At 39.7% G+C, this 22,070-nt stretch overlaps 5 pseudogenes; all 5 read left to right on the top strand.

The window, feature by feature from the left end:
- Positions 1-678: 678 nt before the first annotated feature.
- On the top strand, positions 679-797 carry LOC146061845 (5S ribosomal RNA; annotated as a pseudogene).
- Positions 798-1,842: 1,045 nt separating this feature from the next.
- LOC146061488 (5S ribosomal RNA) lies at positions 1,843-1,961 on the top strand (annotated as a pseudogene).
- A 9,826-nt stretch (positions 1,962-11,787) lies between these two features.
- Positions 11,788-11,906, top strand: LOC146061755 (5S ribosomal RNA; annotated as a pseudogene).
- Positions 11,907-13,415: 1,509 nt separating this feature from the next.
- On the top strand, positions 13,416-13,534 carry LOC146061903 (5S ribosomal RNA; annotated as a pseudogene).
- Positions 13,535-14,695: 1,161 nt separating this feature from the next.
- LOC146060837 (5S ribosomal RNA) lies at positions 14,696-14,814 on the top strand (annotated as a pseudogene).
- Positions 14,815-22,070: the final 7,256 nt, after the last annotated feature.

Consider the following 22,070-nt stretch of genomic DNA (forward strand, 5'->3'; position numbering starts at 1 on the left):
GCCCAATTCCGGCTGTTTTTGGCAGCTAAACCGCGCTGGTGCCTAGTTAGTAGTTTTATTTGAGATCACCTGCTAGTACCAGGTCCTGTTGATCTTTTTACATTACCAACACATGATTTTTTTTATCTCCAATATTACAGTTTGGAAACTTTTTCAGTAGATTACTTGTATATATAAGTATAAGTGGGCAAAATAGTTTATAGTTTTCACCTCCAGCTGTATCACACTGGATAGTCCCAAGCATGTCCAGTCTTGGCAGCTAAGCAGTGTTTTGCATGGTTAGTACTTGGATGGGAGACCAAATGGGAACTCCAGGTGCAGTAGGAATTTTGACATTTCTGGAAAATGCTTCTTCTCTGTAGCTATTCAAATTGGATTTTTTTTCTTTGGATTAATAGTATAGAGAAAAGGAAGGGGTCAAACAGACAATATATTCATGAACAAAATCTTTACCACACTGCTTAGGACCCATTCCATCTGCTTTTGGCAGCTAAACAGTGCTGTGTCTGATTAGTAGTTTTATTTGAGACCACCGGCTAGTATCAGGTCCTGTAGGTCTTTTTACATTACCAACACATTATTTTATTTAACTCCAACAATACAGTTTGCAAACTATTTCAGTAGATTACTTGTAGATATACCTGTAAGTAGAAGAGGGCAAAACCGTTGCTAGTCTTCACCCACAGCTGTACTATACTGGCTAGGCCCAATTATGTCCAATCTTGGCAGCTAAGCAGTGATAGGCCTGGTTAGTACTTGGATGGGAGACCATGTGGGAAAACCAGGTGCTGTAAGAATTTTGACATTACTAGCAAATGCTTCTTTTCTCCAGCTATTCAAATTGATAACTTTTTCTTTATGGAGAGTAGTTTTATTTTAGACCATCTGTTAGTACCAGGTCCTGTAGATCTTTTTACATTACCAACACATGATTTTTTTATCTCCAACAATTCAGTTTGGAAATTTTTTCAGTAGATTACTTGTAGATATAAGTATAAGGGGGCAAAATAGTTGATAGTTTTCACCTCCAGCTGTATCACACTGGATAGTCCCGATCATGTCCAGTCTTGGCAGCTAAGCAGTGTATTGCCTGGTTCGTACTTGTATGGGAGACCACATGGGAACACCAGGTGCGGTAGGAATTTTGACATTACTAGCAAATGCTTCTTTTCTCCAGCTATTCAAATTGATAACTTTTTCTTTGCGGAAGAGTAGTTTTATTTTAGACCATCTGTTAGTACCAGGTCCTGTAGGTCTTTTTACATTACCAACACATGATTTTTTTTATCTCCAACATTACAGTTTGGAAACTTTTTCAGTAGATTACTTGTAGATATAAGTATAAGTGGGCAAAATAGTTGATAGTTTTCACCTCCAGCTGTATCACACTGGATAGTCCCAATCATGTCCAGTCTTGGCAGCTAAGCAGTGTTTTGCCTGGTTAGTACTTGGATGGGAGACCAAATGGGAACACCAGGTGCAGTAGGAATTTTGACATTTCTGGAAAATGCTTCTTCTCTGTAGCTATTCAAATTGGATTTTTTTTTTCTTTGGATTAATAGTATAGAGAAATGGAAGGGGTCAAACAGACAATATATCCATGAACAAAATCTTTACCACACTGCTTAGGACCCATTCCATCTGCTTTTGGCAGCTAAACAGTGCTGTGTCTGATTAGTAGTTTTATTTGAGACCACCGGCTAGTATCAGGTCCTGTAGGTTTTTTTACATTACCAACACATTATTTTATTTAACTCCAACAATACAGTTTGCAAACTTTTTCAGTAGATTACTTGTAGATATACCTGTAAGTAGAAGAGGGCAAAACCGTTGCTAGTCTTCACCTACAGCTGTACCATACTGGCTAGGCCCAATCATGTCCAATCTTGGCAGGTAAGCAGTGATAGGCCTGGTTAGTACTTGGATGGGAGACCACGTGGGAAAACCAGGTGCTGTAGGAATTTTGACATTACTAGCAAATGCTTCTTTTCTCCAGCTATTCAAATTGATAACTTTTTCTTTATGGAGAGTAGTTTTATTTTAGACCATCTGTTAGTACCAGGTCCTGTAGGTCTTTTTACATTACCAACACATGATTTTTTTATCTCCAACAATACAGTTTGGAAACTTTTTCAGTAGATTACTTCTAGATATAAGTATAAGGGGGCAAAAAAGCTGATAGTCTTCACATACAGCTGTATCATACTGGATAGTCCCGATTGTTTTCAGTCTTGGCAGCTAAGCAGTGTTTTGCCTGGTTAGTACTTGGATGGGAGACCACATTAGAACACCAGATGCAGTAGTAATTTTGACATTTCTGGAAAATGCTTATTTTCTGCAGCTATTCAAATTGGAATTTTTTTCTTTGGATTAATAGTATAGAGAAAAGGAAGGGGTCAAACAGACACTGTATCTTTGAACAACATCTTTACCACACTGCTTAGGCCCAATTCCAGCTGTTTTTGGCAGCTAAACCGCGCTGTGCCTAGTTAGTAGTTTTATTTGAGACCACCTGCTAGTACCAGGTCCTGTAGATCTTTTTACATTACCAACACATTATTTTATTTAACTCCAACAATACAGTTTGGAAACTTTTTCAGTAGATTACTTGTAGATATACAGTAAGTAGAAGAGGGCAAAAACGTTATTAGTCTTCACCTACAGCTGTACCACACTGGCTAGGCCCAATCATGTCCAATCTTGGCAGCTAAGCAGTGTTAGGTCTGTTTAGTATTTGGATGGGAGACCACGTGGGAACACCAGGTGCTGTAAGCATTTTGACATTACTAGCAAATGCTTCTTTTCTCCAGCTATTCAAATTGATAACTTTTTCCTTGGGGAAAGTAGTTTTATTTTAGACCATCTGCTAGTGCCAGGTCCTGTAGGTCTTTTTACATTACCAACACATGATTTTTTTTTATCTCCAACAATACAGTTTGGAATCTTTTTCAGTAGATTACTTGTAGATATAAGTATAAGGGGGCAAAGAAGTTGATAGTCTTCACCTACAGCTTTATCACACTGTATAGTCCCAATCAGGTCTATTCTTGGAAGCTAAGCAGTTTTTGCCTGGTTAGTATTTGGATGGGAGACCACATGGGAACACCAGGTGCGGTAGGAATTTTGACATTACTAGCAAATGCTTCTTTTCTCCAGCTATTCAAATTGATAACTTTTTCTTTGGGGAGAGTAGTTTTATTTTAGACCATCTGCTAGCACCAGGTCCTGTAGGTCTTTTTACATTACCAACACATGATTTTTTTATCTCCAACAATACAGTTCGGAAACTTTTTCAGTAGATTACTTGTAGATATAAGTATAAGGGGGCAAAAAAGTTGACAATCCTCACCTACAGCAGTATCACTTTGGATAGTCCCGATCATGTACAGTCTTGGCAGCTAAGCAGTGTTTTGCCTGGTTAGTACTTGGATGGGAGATCACATGGGAACACCAGATGCAGTAGGAATTTTTACATTTCTGGAAAATGCTTCCTTTCTGTAGCTATTCAAATTGGATTTTTTTTCTTTGTATTAATAGTATAGAGAAAAGGAAGGGGTCAAACAGACACAGTATCTTTGAACAACATCTTTACCACACTGCTTAGGCCCAATTCCGGCTGTTTTTGGCAGCTAAACCGCGCTGGTGCCTAGTTAGTAGTTTTATTTGAGACCACCTGCTAGTACCAGGTCCTGTAGATCTTTTTACATTACCAACACATGATTTTTTTATCTCCAATATTACAGTTTGGAAACTTTTTCAGTAGATTACTTGTAGATTTAAGTATAAGTGGGCAAAATAGTTGATAGTTTTCACCTCCAGCTGGATCACACTGGATAGTCCCAATCATGTCCTGTCTTGGCAGCTAAGCAGTGTTTTGCCTGGTTAGTACTTGGATGGGAGACCAAATGGGAACACCAGGTGCAGTAGGAATTTTGACATTTCTGGAAAATGCTTCTTCTCTGTAGCTATTCAAATTGGATTTTTTTTCTTTGGATTAATAGTATAGAGAAAAGGAAGGGGTCAAACAGACAATATATCCATGAACAAAATCTTTACCACACTGCTTAGGACCCATTCCATCTGCTTTTGGCAGCTAAACAGTGCTGTGTCTGATTAGTAGTTTTATTTGAGACAACCGGCTAGTATCAGGTCCTGTAGGTCTTTTTACATTACCAACACATTATTTTATTTAACTCCAACAATACAGTTTGCAAACTTTTTCAGTAGATTACTTGAAGATATACCTGTAAGTAGAAGAGGGCAAAACCGTTGTTAGTCTTCACCTAAAGCTGTACCATACTGGCTAGGCTCAATCATGTCCAATCTCCGCAGCTAAGCAGTGATAGGCCTGGTTAGTACTTGGATGGGAGACCACATGTAAAAGCCAGGTGCTGTAAGCATTTTGACATTACTAGCAAATGCTTCTTTTCTCCAGCTATTCAAATTGATAACTTTTTCTTTATGGAGAGTAGTTTTATTTTAGACCATCTGTTAGTACCAGGTCCTGTAGGTCTTTTTACATTACCAACACATGATTTTTTTTATCTCCAATAATACAGTTTGGAAACTTTTTCAGTAGATTACTTGTGGATATAAGTATAAGTGGGCAAAATAGTTGATAGTGTTCACCTCCAGCTGTATCACACTGGATAGTCCAAATCATGTCCAGTCTTGGCAGCTAAGCAGTGTTTTGCCTGGTTAGTACTTGGATGGGAGACCAAATGGGAACACCAGGTGCAGTAGGAATTTTGACATTTCTGGAAAATGCTTCTTCTCTGTAGCTATTCAAATTGGATTTTTTTTCTTTGGATTAATAGTATAGAGAAAAGGAAGGGGTCAAACAGACAATATATCCATGAACAAAATCTTTACCACACTGCTTAGGACCCATTCCATCTGCTTTTGGCAGCTAAACAGTGCTGTGTCTGATTAGTAGTTTTATTTGAGACCACCGGCTAGTATCAGGTCCTGTAGGTCTTTTTACATTACCAACACATTATTTTATTTAACTCCAACAATACAGTTTGCAAACTTTTTCAGTAGATTACTTGTAGATATAAGTATAAGGGGGCAAAATAGTTGATAGTCTTCACATACAGCTGTATCATACTGGATAGTCCCGATCATGTACAGTCTTGGCAGCTAAGCAGTGTTTTGCCTGGTTAGTACTTGGATAGGAGATCACATGGGAACACCAGATGCAGTAGGAATTTTTACATTTCTGGAAAATGCTTCTTTTCTGTAGCTATTCAAATTGGATTTTTTTTCTTTGGATTAATAGTATAGAGAAAAGGAAGGGGTCAAACAGACACAGTATCTTTGAACAACATCTTTACCACACTGCTTAGGCCCAATTCCAGCTGTTTTTGGCAGCTAAATCGCGCTGGTGCCTAGTTAGTAGTTTTATTTGAGACCACCTGCTAGTACCAGGTCCTGTAGATCTTTTTACATTAGCAACACATGATTTTTTTATCTCCAACAATACAGTATCGAAATTTTTTCAGTAGATTACTTGTAGATATAAGTATAAGGGGGCAAAATAGTTAATAGTTTTCACCTCCAGCTGTATCACACTGGATAGTCCCAATCATGTCCAGTCATTGCAGCTAAGCAGTGTATTGCCTGGTTAGTACTTGGATGGCAGACAACATGGGAACACCAGGTGCTGTAGGAATTTTGACATTACTAGCAAATGCTTCTTTTCTCCAGCTATTCAAATTTATAACTTTTTCTTTATGGAGAGTAGTTTTATTTTAGACCATCTGTTAATACCAGGTCCTGTAGGTCTTTTTACATTACCAACACATTATTTTATTTATCTCCAATATTACAGTTTGGAAACTTTTTCAGTAGATTACTTGTATATATAAGTATAAGCGGGCAAAATAGTTGACAGTTTTCACCTCCAGCTGTATCACACTGGATAGTCCCAATCATGTCCAGTCATTGCAGCTAAGCAGTGTATTGCCTGGTTAGTACTTGGATGGGAGACAACATGGGAACACCAGGTGCTGTAGGAATTTTGACATTACTAGCAAATGCTTCTTTTCTCCAGCTATTCAAATTTATAACTTTTTCTTTATGGAGAGTAGTTTTATTTTAGACCATCTGTTAATACCAGGTCCTGTAGGTCTTTTTACATTACCAACACATTATTTTATTTATCTCCAATATTACAGTTTGGAAACTTTTTCAGTAGATTACTTGTATATATAAGTATAAGCGGGCAAAATAGTTGACAGTTTTCACCTCCAGCTGTAACACACTGGATAGTCCCAATCATGTCCAGTCTTGGCAGCTAAGCAGTGTTTTGCCTGGTTAGTACTTGGATGGGAGACCACATTAGAACACCAGATGCAGTAGTAATTTTGACATTTCTGGAAAATGCTTATTTTCTGCAGCTATTCAAATTGGAATTTTTTTTCTTTGGATTAATAGTATAGAGAAAAGGAAGGGGTCAAACAGACACTGTATCTTTGAACAACATCTTTACCACACTGCTTAGGCCCAATTCCAGCTGTTTTTGGCAGCTAAACCGCGCTGTGCCTAGTTAGTAGTTTTATTTGAGACCACCTGCTAGTACCAGGTCCTGTAGATCTTTTTACATTACCAACACATTATTTTATTTAACTCCAACAATACAGTTTGCAAACTTTTTCAGTAGATTACTTGTAGATATACCTGTAAGTAGAAGAGGGCAAAACCGTTGCTAGTCTTCACCTACAGCTGTACCATACTGGCTAGGCCCAATCATGTTCAATCTTGGCAGCTAAGCAGTGATAGGCCTGATTAGTACTTGGATGGGAGACCACGTGCGAAAACCAGGTGCTGTAAGAATTTTGACATTACTAGCAAATGCTTCTTTTCTAAAGCTATTCAAATTGATAACTTTTTCTTTATGGAGAGTAGTTTTATTTTAGACCATCTGTTAGTACTAGGTCCTGTAGGTCTTTTTACATTACCAACACATGATTTTTTTATCTCCAACAATACAGTTTGGAAACTCTTTCAGTAGTTTACTTGTAGATATAAGTATAAGGGGGCAAAAAAGCTGATAGTCTTCACCTACAGCTGTATCATACTGGATAGTCCCGATTGTGTACAGTCTTGGCAGCTAAGCAGTGTTTTGCCTGGTTAGTACTTGGATGGGAGACCACATTAGAACACCAGATGCAGTAGTAATTTTGACATTTCTGGAAAATGCTTATTTTCTGCAGCTATTCAAATTGGAATTTTTTTTCTTTGGATTAATAGTATAGAGAAAAGGAAGGGGTCAAACAGACACTGTATCTTTGAACAACATCTTTACCACACTGCTTAGGCCCAATTCCAGCTGTTTTTGGCAGCTAAACCGCGCTGTGCCTAGTTAGTAGTTTTATTTGAGACCACCTGCTAGTACCAGGTCCTGTAGATCTTTTTACATTACCAACACATTATTTTATTTATCTCCAATATTACAGTTTGGAAACTTTTTCAGTAAATTACTTGTAGATATAAGTATAAGCAGGCAAAATAGTTGACAGTTTTCACCTCCAGCTGTATCACACTGGATAGTCCCAATCATGTCCAGTCTTGGCAGCTAAGCAGTGTTTTGCCTGGTTAGTACTTGGATGGGAGACCACATTAGAACACCAGATGCAGTAGTAATTTTGAAATTTCTGGAAAATGCTTATTTTCTGCAGCTATTCAAATTGGAATTTTTTTTCTTTGGATTAATAGTATAGAGAAAATGTAGACAGAAAGATTGTGAATTTGAAACAACAGCGCTCAAGGTGACAATATGTAAAAAATGAACAATACTTATGCTCATATAGGTACTGGATTAACTGGTTTCACAGGGTATAGTACCTAGTAGTAACGTGATCTGGTTCTCCCCTAATAATGAAACAGGGGAGACACAATACAACAAAAGATAGTGCAGATCAATTGGATAAAAGATATTTAATACAATAATTGCACTTACAATAAAGTGACTTTGGTAAAAGCACAAGACAAGTGATCCTTTTGGGGCAAAACAGCAGACAGATGGATAAGAGTCCTCAGGTCCTGGGTTCCCTGCTTCCGGAAACAGACAGCCACAGTCCTTTGGGTCCACAACGCACAGCCCTTCACGATCCACTTAGTCCAGAATAAAACGAAGTAGCACGCTAGACGCGTTTCGGAACAATGTCCTTCATCAGCAGCGTGCTGAAATAATGTCCAAGTCCAAGTATATATACCTATATACAGCTGTACACAATCGCCGCTAATCGGCGTGTGATTTCCGACTTCCGGGTGAAAACCCCACCCATTGCAGAGGTTCTTTTCTGGATTGCTTCAACACGATTGTGTGTGAAGAAATAGAAAAAATCACAAAAAGAAGCAAAAAAAGTAAATTGAACCTTACCAAAAAAGAATCAGAGGCTTTAAAAGATCTTAAAGATGATAAAAACTTAATTGTAAAGCCAGCTGACAAGGGGGGGGGGGTGTTGTATTGATGAATAAAAATGCCTACTTGGCAGAAATCCACAAACAGTTAGACCAGGGGGATACGTATAAAAAACTAAGGGGAGACCCTACCTCGAAAATTCAAAAGGCCCTAGTGGATCGTGAAGGGCTGTGCGTTGTGGACCCAAAGGACTGTGGCTGTCTGTTTCCGGAAGCAGGGAACCCAGGACCTGAGGACTCTTATCCATCTGTCTGCTGTTTTGCCCCAAAAGGATCACTTGTCTTGTGCTTTTACCAAAGTCACTTTATTGTAAGTGCAATTATTGTATTAAATATCTTTTATCCAATTGATCTGCACTATCTTTTGTTGTATTGTGTCTCCCCTGTTTCATTATTAGGGGAGAACTAGATCACGTTACTACTAGGTACTATACCCTGTGAAACCAGTTAATCCAGTACCTATATGAGCATAAGTATTGTTCATTTTTTACATATTGTCACCTTGAGCGCTGTTGTTTCAAATTCATAATCTTTCTGTCTACATTGTCCTATTGTCAGTAGTTACGGGTGTTATTCTACTGTGTGAATTTGTTGATAGCTGCACGAGGTACTTTATTGCGCACCGTTTGGTTGATACTCTTTTGTATTCAGTATAGAGAAAAGGAAGGGGTCAAACAGACACTGTATCTTTGAACAACATCTTTACCACACTGCTTAGGCCCAATTCCAGCTGTTTTTGGCAGCTAAACCGCGCTGTGCCTAGTTAGTAGTTTTATTTGAGACCACCTGCTAGTACCAGGTCCTGTAGATCTTTTTACATTACCAACACATTATTTTATTTATCTCCAATATTACAGTTTGGAAACTTTTTCAGTAGATTACTTGTAGATATAAGTATAAGCGGGCAAAATCGTCGACAGTTTTCACCTCCAGCTGTATCACACTGGATAGTCCCAATCTTGGCAGCTAAGCAGTGTTTTGCCTGGTTAGTACTTGGATGGGAGACCACATTAGAACACCAGATGCAGTAGTAATTTCGACATTTCTGGAAAATGCTTATTTTCTGCAGCTATTCAAATTGGATTTTTTTTTCTTTGGATTAATAGTATAGAGAAAAGGAAGGGGTCAAACAGACACTGTATCTTTGAACAACATCTTTACCACACTGCTTAGGCCCAATTCCAGCTGTTTTTGGCAGCTAAACCGCGCTGTGCCTAGTTAGTAGTTTTATTTGAGACCACCTGCTAGTACCAGGTCCTGTAGATCTTTTTACATTACCAACACATTATTTTATTTAACTCCAACAATACAGTTTGGAAGCTTTTTCAGTAGATTACTTGTAGATATACAGTAAGTAGAAGAGGGCAAAAACGTTGTTAGTCTTCACCTACAACTGTACCACACTGGCTAGGCCCAATCATGTCCTATCTTGGCAGCTAAGCAGTGATAGGCCTGGTTAGTACTTGGATGGGAGACCACGTGGGAACACCAGGTGCTGTAAGCATTTTGACATTACTAGCAAATGCTTCTTTTCTCCAGCTATTCAAATTGATAACTTTTTCCTTGGGGAAAGTAGTTTTATTTTAGACCATCTGCTAGTGCCAGGTCCTGTAGGTCTTTTTGCATTACCAACACATGATTTTTTTTATTTCCAACAATACAGTTTGGAAACTTTTTCAGTAGATTACTCGTAGATATAAGTATAAGGGGGCAAAGAAGTTGATAGTCTTCACCTACAGCTGTATCACACTGGATAGTCCCAATCAGGTCTATTCTTGGAAGCTATACAGTTTTTGCCTGGTTAGTATTTGGATGGGAGACCACATGGGAACACCAGGTGCGGTAGGAATTTTGACATTACTAGCAAATGCTTCTTTTCTCTAGCTATTCAAATTGATAACTTTTTCTTTGTGGAGAGTAGTTTTATTTTAGACCATCTGCTAGCACCAGGTCCTGTAGGTCTTTTTACATTACCAACACATGATTTTTTTATCTCCAACAGTACAGTTTGGAAACTTTTTCAGTAGATTACTTGTAGATATATGTATAAGTGGGCAAAATAGTTGATAGTTTTCACCTACAGCTGTATCACTATGGATAGTCCCGATCATATACATTCTTGGCAGCTAAGCAGTGTTTTGCCTGGTTAGTGCTTGGATGGGAGATCACATGGGAACACCAGATGCAGTAGGAATTTTTACATTTCTGGAAAATGCTTCTTTTCTGTAGCTATTCAAATTGGATTTTTTTTTCTTTGGATTAATAGTATAGAGAAAAGGAAGGGGTCAAACAGACAATATATCCATGAACAAAATCTTTACCACACTGCTTAGGACCCATTCCATCTGCTTTTGGCAGCTAAACAGTGCTGTGTCTGATTAGTAGTTTTATTTGAGACCACCAGCTAGTATCAGGTCCTGTAGGTCTTTTTACATTACCAACACATTATTTTATTTAACTCCAACAATACAGTTTGCAAACTTTTTCAGTAGATTACTTGTAGATATACCTGTAAGTAGAAGAGGGCAAAACCGTTGCTCGTCTTCACCTACAGCTGTACCATACTGTCTAGGCCCAATCATGTCCAATCTTGGCAGCTAAGCAGTGATAGGCCTGGTTAGTACTTGGATGGGAGACCACGTGGGAAAACCAGGTGCTGTAAGAATTTTGACATTACTAGCAAATGCTTCTTTTCTCCAGCTATTCAAATTGATAACTTTTTCTTTATGGAGAGTAGTTTTATTTTAGACCATCTGTTAGTACCAGGTTCTGTAGGTCTTTTTACCTTACCAACACATGATTTTTTTATCTCCAAAAATACAGTTTGGAAACTTTTTCAGTAGATTACTTGTAGATATAAGTATAAGCGGGCAAAATAGTTGATAGTTTTCACCTCCAGCTGTATCACAATGGATAGTCCCAATCATGTCCAGTCTTGGCAGCTAAGCAGTGTTTTGCCTGGTTAGTACTTGGATGGGAGACCAAATGGGAACACCAGGTGCAGTAGGAATTTTGACATTTCTAGAAAATGCTTCTTCTCTGTAGCTATTCAAATTGGATTTTTTTTCTTTGGATTAATAGTATAGAGAAAAGGAAGGGGTCAAACAGACACTGTATCTTTGAACAACATCTTTACCACACTGCTTAGGCCCAATTCCAGCTGTTTTTGGCAGCTAAACCGCGCTGTGCCTAGTTAGTAGTTTTATTTGAGACCACCTGCTAGTACCAGGTCCTGTAGATCTTTTTACATTACCAACACATTATTTTATTTAACTCCAACAATACAGTTTGGAAACTTTTTCAGTAGATTACTTGTAGATATACAGTAAGTAGAAGAGGGCAAAAACGTTGTTAGTCTTCACCTACAGCTGTACCACACTGGTTAGGCCCAATCATGTCCAATATTGGCAGCTAAGCAGTGTTAGGCCTGGTTAGTACTTGGATGGGAGACCACGTGGGAACACCAGGTGCTGTAAGCATTTTGACATTACTAGCAAATGATTCTTTTCTCCAGCTATTCAAATTGATAACTTTTTCATTGGGGAAAGTAGTTTTATTTTAGACCATCTGCTAGTGGCAGGTCCTGTAGGTCTTTTTACATTACCAACACATGATTTTTTTTATCTCCAACAATACAGTTTGGAAACTTTTTCAGTAGATTACTTGTAGATATAAGTATAAGGGGGCAAAGAAGTTGTTAGTCTTCACCTACAGCTGTATCACACTGGATACTCCCAATCAGGTCTATTCTTGGAAGCTAAGCAGTTTTTGCCTGGTTAGTATTTGGATGGGAGACCACATGGGAACACCAGATGCAGTAGGAATTTTTACATTTCTGGAAAATGCTTCTTTTCTGTAGCTATTCAAATTGGATTTTTTTTTCTTTGGATTAATAGTATAGAGAAAAGGAAGGGGTCAAACAGACACAGTATCTTTGAACAACATCTTTACCACACTGCTTAGGCCCAATTCCAGCTGTTTTTGGCAGCTAAACCACGCTGGTGCCTAGTTAGTAGTTTTATTTGAGACCATCTGCTAGTACCAGGTCCTGTAGATCTTTTTACATTACCAACACATGATTTTTTTATCTCCAACAACACAGTTTGGAATTTTTTTCAGTAGATTACTTGTAGGTATAAGTATAAGGGGGCAAAATAGTTGATAGTTTTCACCTCCAGCTTTATCGCACTGGAAAATCAAAATCATGTCCAGTCATGGCAGCTAAGCAGTGTATTGCCTGGTTAGTACTTGGATGGGAGACCACATGGGAAAACCAGGTGCGGTAGGAATTTTGACATTACTATCAAATGCTTCTTTTCTCCAGCTATTCAAATTGATAACGTTTTCTTTGGGAAAGAGTAGTTTTATTTGAGACCACCTGCTAGTACCAGGTCCTGTAGATCTTTTTACATTACCAACACATTATTTTATTTATCTCCAATATTACAGTTTGGAATCTTTTTCAGTAGATTACTTGTAGATATAAGTATAAGCGGGCAAAATAGTTGACAGTTTTCACCTCCAGCAGTATCACACTGCATAGTCCCAATCATGTCCAGTCTTGGCAGCTAAGCAGTGTTTTGCCTGGTTAGTACTTGGATGGGAGACCACATTAGAACACCAGATGCAGTAGTAATTTTGACATTTCTGGAAAATGCTTATTTTCTGCAGCTATTCAAATTGGAATTTTTTTTCTTTGGATTAATAGTATAGAGAAAAGGAAGGGGTCAAACAGACACTGTATCTTTGAACAACATCTTTACCACACTGCTTAGGCCCAATTCCAGCTGTTTTTGGCAGCTAAACCGCGCTGTGCCTAGTTAGTAGTTTTATTTGAGACCACCTGCTAGTACCAGGTCCTGTAGATCTTTTTACATTACAAACACATTATTTTATTTAACTCCAACAATACAGTTTGCAAACTTTTTCAGTAGATTACTTGTAGATATACCTGTAAGTAGAAGAGGGCAAAACCGTTGCTAGTCTTCACCTACAGCTGTACCATACTGGCTAGGCCCAATCATGTCCAATCTTGGCAGCTAAGCAGTGATAGGCCTGATTAGTACTTGGATGGGAGACCACGTGGGAAAACCAGGTGCTGTAAGAATTTTGACATTACTAGCAAATGCTTCTTTTCTAAAGCTATTCAAATTGATAACTTTTTCTTTATGGAGAGTAGTTTTATTTTAGACCATCTGTTAGTACCAGGTCCTGTAGGTCTTTTTACATTACCAACACATGATTTTTTTATCTCCAACAATACAGTTTGGAAACTCTTTCAGTAGTTTACTTGTAGATATAAGTATAAGGGGGCAAAAAAGCTGGTAGTTTTCACCTACAGATGTATCATACTGGATAGTCCCGATTGTGTACAGTCTTGGCAGCTAAGCAGTGTTTTGCCTGGTTAGTACTTGGATGGGAGACCACATTAGAACACCAGATGCAGTAGTAATTTTGACATTTCTGGAAAATGCTTTTTTTCTGCAGCTATTCAAATTGGAATTTTTTTTCTTTGGATTAATAGTATAGAGAAAAGGAAGGGGTCAAACAGACACTGTATCTTTGAACAACATCTTTACCACACTGCTTAGGCCCAATTCCAGCTGTTTTTGGCAGCTAAACCGCGCTGTGCCTAGTTAGTAGTTTTATTTGAGACCACCTGCTAGTACCAGGTCCTGTAGATCTTTTTACATTACCAACACATTATTTTATTTATCTCCAATATTACAGTTTGGAAACTTTTTCAGTAGATTACTTGTAGATATAAGTATAAGCGGGCAAAATAGTTGACAGTTTTCACCTCCAGCTGTATCACACTGGATAGTCCCAATCTTGTCCAGTCTTGGCAGCTAAGCAGTGTTTTGCTTTGTTAGTACTTGGATGGGAGACCACATTAGAACACCAGATGCAGTAGTAATTTCGACATTTCTGGAAAATGCTTATTTTCTGCAGCTATTCAAATTGGAATTTTTTTTCTTTGGATTAATAGTATAGAGAAAAGGAAGGGGTCAAACAGACACTGTATCTTTGAACAACATCTTTACCACACTGCTTAGGCCCAATTCCAGCTGTTTTTGGCAGCTAAACCGCGCTGTGCCTAGTTAGTAGTTTTATTTGAGACCACCTGCTAGTACCAGGTCCTGTAGATCTTTTTACATTACCAACACATTATTTTATTTAACTCCAACAATACAGTTTGGAAGCTTTTTCAGTAGATTACTTGTAGATATACAGTAAGTAGAAGAGGGCAAAAACGTTGTTAGTCTTCACCTACAGCTGTACCACACTGGCTATGCCCAATCATGTCCAATCTTGGCAGCTAAGCAGTGTTAGGCCTGGTTAGTATTTGGATGGGAGACCACGTGGGAACACCAGGTGCTGTAAGCATTTTGACATTACTTGCAAATGCTTCTTTTCTCCAGCTATTCAAATTGATAACTTTTTCCTTGGGGAAAGTAGTTTTATTTTAGACCATCTGCTAGCGCCAGGTCCTGTAGGTCTTTTTACATTACCAACACATGATTTTTTTTTATCTCCAACAATACAGTTTGGAAACTTTTTCAGTAGATTACTTGTAGATATAAGTATAAGGGGGCAAAGAAGTTGATAGTCTTCACCTACAGCTGTATCACACTGGATAGTCCTAATCAGGTCTATTCTTGGAAGCTAAGCAGTTTTTGCCTGGTTAGTATTTGGATGGGAGACCACATGGGAACACCAGGTGCGGTAGGAATTTTGACATTACTAGCAAATGCTTCTTTTCTTAAGCTATTCAAATTGATAACTTTTTCTTTGGGGAGAGTAGTTTTATTTTAGACCATCTGCTAGCACCAGGTCCTGTAGGTCTTTTTACATTACCAACACCTGATTTTTTTATCTCCAACAATACAGTTTGGAAACTTTTTCAGTAGATTACTTGTAGATATAAGTATAAGGGGGCAAAAAAGTTAACGATCCTCACCTACAGCAGTATCACTCTGGATAGTCCCGATCATGTACAGTCTTGGCAGCTAAGCAGTGTTTTGCCTGGTTAGTACTTGGATGGGAGATCACATGGGAACACCAGATGCAGTAGGAATTTTTACATTTCTGGAAAATGCTTCCTTTCTGTAGCTATTCAAATTGGATTTTTTTTCTTTGGATTAATAGTATAGAGAAAAGGAAGGAATCAAACAGACACAGTATCTTTGAACAACATCTTTACCACACTGCTTAGGCCCAATTCCGGCTGTTTTTGGCAGCTAAACCGCGCTGGTGCCTAGTTAGTAGTTTTATTTGAGACCACCTGCTAGTACCAGGTCCTGTAGATCTTTTTACATTACCAACACATGATTTTTTTTATCTCCAATATTACAGTTTGGAAACTTTTTCAGTAGATTACTTGTAGATATAAGTATAAGTGGGCAAAATAGTTGATAGTTTTCACCTCCAGCTGTATCACACTGGATAGTCCCAATCATGTCCAGTCTTGGCAGCTAAGCAGTGTTTTGCCTGGTTAGTACTTGGATGGGAGACCAAATGGGAACACCAGGTGCAGTAGGAATTTTGACATTTCTGAAAAAAGGCTTCTTCTCTGTAGCTATTCAAATTGGATTTTTTTTCTTTGGTTTAATAGTATAGAGAAAAGGAAGGGGTCAAACAGACAATATATCCATGAACAAAATCTTTACCACACTGCTTAGGACCCATTCCATCTGCTTTTGGCAGCTAAACAGTGCTGTGTCTGATTTGTAGTTTTATTTGAGACCACCGGCTAGTATCAGGTCCTGTAGGTCTTTTTACATTACCAACACATTATTTTATTTAACTCCAACAATACAGTTTGCAAACTTTTTCAGTAGATTACTTGAAGATATACCTGTAAGTAGAAGAGGGCAAAACCGTTGCTAGTCTTCACCTAAAGCTGTACCATACTGGCTATGCTCAATCATGTCCAATCTCGGCAGCTAAGCAGTGATAGGCCTGGTTAGTACTTGGATGGGAGACCATGTGTGAAAGCCAGGTGCTGTAAGAATTTTGACATTACTAGCAAATGCTTCTTTTCTCCAGCTATTCAAATTGATAACTTTTTCTTTATGGAGAGTAGTTTTATTTTAGACCATCTGTTAGTACCAGGTCCTGTAGGTCTTTTTACATTACCAACACATGATTTTTTTTATCTCCAATAATACAGTTTGGAAACTTTTTCAGTAGATTACTTGTAGATATAAGTATAAGCGGGCAAAATAGTTGACAGTTTTTACCTCCAGCTGTATCACACTGGATAGTCCCAATCATGTCCAGTCTTGGCAGCTAAGCAGTGTTTTGCCTGGTTAGTACTTGGATGGGAGACCAAATGGGAACACCAGGTGCAGTAGGAATTTTGACATTTCTGGAAAATGCTTCTTCTCTGTAGCTATTCAAATTGGATTTTTTTTCTTTGGATTAATAGTATAGAGAAAAGGAAGGGGTCAAACAGACAATATATCCATGAACAAAATCTTTACCACACTGCTTAGGACCCATTCCATCTGCTTTTGGCAGCTAAACAGTGCTGTGTCTGATTAGTAGTTTTATTTGAGACCACCGGCTAGTATCAGGTCCTGTAGGTCTTTTTACATTACCAACACATTATTTTATTTAACTCCAACAATACAGTTTGCAAACTTTTTCAGTAGATTACTTGTAGATATACCTGTAAGTAGAAGAGGGCAAAACCGTTGCTAGTATTCACATACAGCTGTACCATACTGGCTAGGCCCAATCATGTCCAATCTTGGCAGCTAAGCAGTGATAGGCCTGGTTAGTACTTGGATGGGAGACAATGTGGTAAAACCAGGTGCTGTAAGAATTTTGACATTACTAGCAAATGCTTCTTTTCTCCAGCTATTCAAATTGATAACTTTTTCTTTATGGAGAGTAGTTTTATTTTAGACCATCTGTTAGTACCAGGTCCTGTAGGTCTTTTTACATTACCAACACATGATTTTTTTATCTCCAACAATACAGTTTGGAAACTCTTTCAGTAGATTACTTGTAGATATAAGTATAAGGGGGCAAAAAAGTTGATAGTCTTCACATACAGCTGTATCATACTGGATAGTCCTGATCGTGTACAGTCTTGGCAGCTAAGCAGTGTTTTGCCTGGTTAGTACTTGGATGGGAGACCACATTAGAACACCAGATGCAGTAGTAATTATGACATTTCTGGAAAATGCTTCTTTTCTGTAGCTATTCAAATTGGATTTTTTTTTCTTTGGATTAATAGTATAGAGAAAAGGAAGGGGTCAAACAGACACTGTATCTTTGAACAACATCTTTACTACACTGCTTAGGCCCAATTCCAGCTGTTTTTGGCAGCTAAACCGCGCTGTGCCTAGTTAGTTGGTTTATTTGAGACAACCTGCTAGTACCAGGTCCTGTAGATCTTTTTACATTACCAACACATTATTTTATTTAACTCCAACAATACAGTTTGGAAACTTTTTCAGTAGATTACTTGTAGATATACAGTAAGTAGAAGAGGGCAAAAACGTTGGTAGTCTTCACCTACAGCTGTACCACACTGGCTAGGCCCAATCATGTCCAATCTTGGCAGCTAAGCAGTGTTTGGCCTGGTTAGTACTTGGATGGGAGACCAGGTGCTGTAAGCATTTTGACATTACTAGCAAATGCTTCTTTTCTCCAGCTATTCAAATTGATAACTTTTTCCTTGGGGAAAGTAGTTTTATTTTAGACCATCTGCTAGTGCCAGGTCCTGTAGGTCTTTTTACATTACCAACACATGATTTTTTTTTTTTTTTTTACACATTAAATTTTTATTGCAAGAAATTTCGTCTGTAGGACATTTTGTGTGTGTGTGTGTGGGGGGGGGGGGGGTACAGAAAGGAAAAAGGGAAGGAAGGGAACATGTACATAAGAGAGATACAGAGAGCATTTGCATCGAATTGCTTATCTAATGACAGTTATATTTGAACGGATATATATCTCTGATCTGGAAGAACGGGGTTATACCAGTATTTAAAACAGTTGGTGTATCATCTGACTCTGGAGGTAAATAGGGTAACAATATACAGTAAAGATCTAAGGCTAAAAGCCAACAGAGGAAGAGGTTAGAGTAGAGGCCTCAGAAGAATCGCTTAACAGGTTTGTGGTGCCCACCTTATCACAGTAGAGGGACCATCCAAACCATTTCATCATAATTGAGTTTGGTGTAGAGGAGTATTTTGCGCCGGTGGTTTCAAAGGTATAGTGTTTGTGGATTTTTTTACGAATGGAATCTACTGTCGGGGTGACTTCTGATTTCCACTGTTTGGCGATCATAGCTTTGGTGGCTATGAGCACGTGTCCAACTAAATATCTGTCAGCAGCAGAGAAATAGGGTGGGAAAATGTGAAGCAGTGCAAGTGCTGGGTCTGGGGCAGTAGGGTGGGCGAGTATAGTGCTTATCAGGAGGAATACCTCCGCCCAGAGAGGCCGCAAGGCCGGGCATTCCCAGAAGACATGGATAAGGTCTCCAACCAGCCCACATCTCCTCCAGCAGAGGTTCGTGGTGGATGGCCAGATCCTATGCAACCTCTCCGGTGTGAAGTAGGCTCTGTGGATAAGTTTAAAGAACATTTCAGAGTGGTGTTAGCAACGTGAGATCTTAAAACACGACTTGAAGATACCGTCCCAGTCCTCCTCAGAGAGGGACATTTTTAAGTCCCTTTCCCACTGTGTTTGGGAAGGAGATTTATGCCCATCCGAGGCTGGTGTGAGCTGGGTATACCATTTAGAGATTCCTCCCTTGTGGGAGGAGGTGCTCGCTAAATTTTTCAAATATGTAGGTATGAAGGGGGAATGGCTTGATGCTGGTAAGTGTGCTTGGAGCCAGCTTCTTAATTGTAGGTATATAAAGAAGTCCTGCTTTGGAATGTTATGGTTATTCTGTATATCCGTGAACGATCTAAGGTGTCCTTCTATGTAGAGATCGCCCACTGAGGATATACCCTGAGCCACCCATCTATTCAGCTGAGGTATAGGGATTAGAGACTTAAGGGATTTAAGTGACAAAGGGGGGGCTGGTAGGGTTGCCCTATCTGTAGTTTCTACGACTTTATGCCAGGCGTCAAGTGTTACTTGGATAGATTTACATTGTGTTGCGAGTTTGCGCGCTATAGTAGGGGGTAGCCACAGCAAGTCAACCAATGGGATGGGGTGGGAGTAGGAGCTTTCCAGGACTACCCAGGGTTTTTGGTCAAGAGGTGACATCCAGTCCCTAACTTGGTTTAGGATACAGGAAGCAAGGTAGCGCTCTAGATCGGGAAATGCCACACCTCCACCTGTTTTGGGTTTTATTAGGGTTTTCTTTGCTACCTTTGGTCTCCCTTCCAGACGTATTTAGATATAAGTTGGTTAAATCTTTGAAGAACGGCCTTAGAATTCAGGGTTGCAATCTGGGCGGCCTAGAGACTCTCTACTCACCATTTATCCTCAATGTTGAAAGTACCTTCATTTCAGACAGGTTAATGTTTTTCCATATTCTCTCTCTTCCCTTTTCCCTCTATATTTTCAACTGATCTAATGTCCAGGTGCAGCGGTCACCCGCCTGCTCTTCCACTACCCCCTCACTCCTGCTCTGAGTTGCCATGGTTTGGCATCCTACCGCTCCCCCCCCAGGGGGTCTTCACCCCACCCAACCCCTCTACTCTATTTCCCTTCAACTTCGCTACTCTGTCATCCTCACCACATACCAGCCTTCTTCGTTTTTTTGTCTGACTAGGTTATCTCATATTATGTACCTATTCTGTGATTATGGTTAACTTTCTCTCTATTAACGCAAAGGGCCTAAATTCACCTAATAAGAGGAGGCTAGCGCTGGACTACTTCCACAAGCACAAGGCCAATATCGTAGCTATACAAGAAACTCATTTTATGGCCTCTGCCCCCCCGCGGTTTCATGATAGACACTTCCCTCACTGTTATACAGCCAATGGCCCTGCCAAGAGGGCAGGGGTTGCAATTTTGATCTCCCAACATTGTCCTTTCTCCCTCACGTCTCAATTCTCTGACCCTGAGGGCAGATTTTTGATTTTAACGGGCCTCTTAGATAATAAGGAAGTAACTATAGTTTCTAGTTACGCCCCCAACACTAAGCAACTTGCATTCTGCAGAAAACTCCTCACCAAGATCCAGAAATTAGCTAAAGGGGCCTTGCTACTGCTAGGAGACTTCAATTTAGTTCCAGACCCATTAATAGATAGATCACGAACTCGTTTGACGCCTCGTAGCCAATCTCTCCCCCCCTCGAAGAGCATTAAGCAGCTACTCGCAGAATATGACCTGTTTGACTTATGGCGGGTTAAAAATCCAACGGTGAGGGACTACACCTTTTTTTCACACACCCACGGTACATATTCGAGAATTGACCTTGCCCTCTCGGATAAATGGTCTATTAACTCTTTTCGCCAGGTCAAAATACTCCCTAGATCGTGGTCGGACCACTCCCCACTGTTCCTGAAGTGGGATATAACTAATAGGAAAACTGCCCCGGGGCCCTGGAGGCTGGGCGCTCAGAGCCTCACCCAGCCAGAGTCCCGCCAAGTGCTTCAGGACTCTGTAGAACACTATCTCTCAGAAAACTCCCCCGGGGACACCTCCACATTTACTCACTGGTGTGCCCTTAAGGCAGTGGTAAGAGGATCCGCGATCCAAATAGCGGCCAAACTTAAAAGAGATTATAGAAAATCCATAGAACAAGAGGAAGCTACCCTTGCCTCCTTGGAAGCAGCCCATAAAGCCGACCCGACTGACAAATCTCTCTTTAAGATGTTAAACGAAACTAGAGACAAGGTTAACGGCCACTATCTAGCCACTGTACATCGCAATATCGCCAGGCTGAATCAAAAGTACTACCTCCTCGGCGACAGAGCGGGTAGAATGTTGGCTAGAAAGCTGAGAGGTAAGAGAGCCAAAGAAAAAATCCACACGATTTACTCGGAGCATGGGGCGAGGGTGTACGATCCAAATGAGATTGCTAATGTTTTCTCGACATACTACTCTAAACTTTACAATCTGCGGGGGGATCCCTCTACCCCCCAGCCTGAGGCTGGGGGGATGAGGAATTTCTTCGACAAAATCACCCTCCCTACATTGTCTCCGGCAACATGTTTATCCCTTAACGCCCCTTGGGCTCTGGAGGAGGTCCAGTGCGCTATTGACTCCCTCCCGAATGACAAAGCCCCTGGGCCGGATGGCTTCCCATCCAATTTTTATAAGACATTTAAATCCCAACTATCTCCTATACTTGTCAAAGTTTTTAATGAGGCTTCTGAAACTCAGCGATTCCCCTCTGAAATGCTTGAATCCCGTATTGTTACTATAGCTAAACCAGGTAAGCCTCCTACCTCGGTACAAAACTATAGACCCATTGCGCTTCTCAACTCGGATCTGAAGCTTTATGCCAAACTTGTTGCGAACCGAATAAGCCCTCTTCTACCCTCCCTCATTAAGAACGACCAGGTGGGCTTTGTCTTAAATAGGCAGGCCCCAGATAACACGCGCAGGGTAATAGACGTTATTGAGCATTGCTCATCAGAGAAGATTCCCCTCTTGGTCCTATCACTGGACGCAGAGAAAGCCTTTGATAGGCTCCACTGGGGTTTTATGCAATTAGCCTTGGA

This window comes from Crinia signifera, chromosome 2 (assembly GCF_055691185.1).
Source record: "Crinia signifera chromosome 2, ASM5569118v1, whole genome shotgun sequence".
In the NCBI taxonomy this organism is placed as follows: domain Eukaryota; kingdom Metazoa; phylum Chordata; class Amphibia; order Anura; family Myobatrachidae; genus Crinia; species Crinia signifera.